We start from the raw sequence: 1515 nt of genomic DNA, 5'->3' as shown, positions 1-1515 counted from the left end.
CCCCTATTTTGTTCTCTATTGTGACTAAGTTTTATTCTTAGTTCTTTTCCATTCCAATACCTAATGAGTATTCACAAACATCTGTTTCTAAAATACCTTATCTACCTATAATTATTTTTGGTGGATATAATAGAGAACCTAAAGTCTTCATATTTGCTTGCTAATTTTCTCAGCACTGTTTGGGGATTAATCATTTCCCTTTTGATCTATAACTATTTTATACTACTTTAGTATATAAAATATATGTAATATATCTTCTGGCATCTTTCATATATCCTTTGACTGAAGAGATACAAATTGGTACTTGTGATCATCACTGAAAACTGCATCTATCATTTACCCAGTCCTTAAACAAAGAAATCAAGGAGGGATTCTTATCCTTTCCCTGTCCTTTTCCCTTCACCTCCCCTTTTTAATTGTTTATGCATGCAGCAAGTATCAAGTGTCTACTGAGTGCCAGGTATTACTGTAGGCTTTTTGGATATCTTAGTAAATTAGAAAAAATGTATATAAATAATATGTATGGTATATAAAAATATATTAAAAACATAATATACATATAACATATTAAATATAACAAACATGAAATATATATGTATTATATAAATATAAAGATGTAAAACATATTAGTCATATATATGTTTATTTATAACTGTATATTTTATATTTATATATAAATCACGTATAAATTATGCATATATACTAATATGTATAATGTATAATTTAAAATATATATTTATAATATTGCATACATAGAATATATACATAATTATATATAAATGTATGTAATAGGTACATTATATAGATACATCCTAAATATATAAAATGTTAATAAAATATATGAATTATAAAAATACATAATTTATACACACGATTTATATATAAATTTATAGATATAAAATATATATTTATTAAATATGTAAAAAGAAAATGTATATTAAGTATATATAATATACATGAATACATATATAGGAAATATTTATATATAATTTGTTTTTATTTTGTTTTTAACATATATATGTGTGTAATGTGTGTTTGTGTGTCTGTGTGTGTGTATTTTTTTCTACAATTTGGGACCTATCCTAATAGTATTAAGCGAAATAAATAAGTTCTATTTTAAGTTAAATGGAAATAAGTGCAGTAGCAATGTAATAGGTAAGGTTAAGGTGAATCTGAAACTCCAAAGTTGTGGGGAGTGGGTTGCACTTTTGAGTAGGGTAGTCAGGATGTAGGCCAGTGAATTATCGTTGCAAATGTCAGGAGGAAGGGCATCCCAGGCAGAGGATATAGTCAGTGCCAAGGCCTAAAGTGCTTAGTTTCATTCAAGAAATGTCAAAAAGGCCAGTCAGTGTAAAAAGAAGAGAATAGTAGACTATTTATTTACATAGATAGAATGAGACCAACTTATGTAGGACTCTGCAAACCATTGTAACAGGAAAGGGGGTATCTACCATTGGATGATTCTGAGCAGAGAGGTGACATGATATCACATATTTAAAATGAACTATATGTCTC

This window comes from Suricata suricatta, chromosome 9 (assembly GCF_006229205.1).
Source record: "Suricata suricatta isolate VVHF042 chromosome 9, meerkat_22Aug2017_6uvM2_HiC, whole genome shotgun sequence".
Classification (NCBI taxonomy): Eukaryota; Metazoa; Chordata; class Mammalia; order Carnivora; family Herpestidae; genus Suricata; species Suricata suricatta.
The sequence above is the reverse complement of the archived record's forward strand: the minus strand, read 5'-3'. Positions refer to the sequence as shown.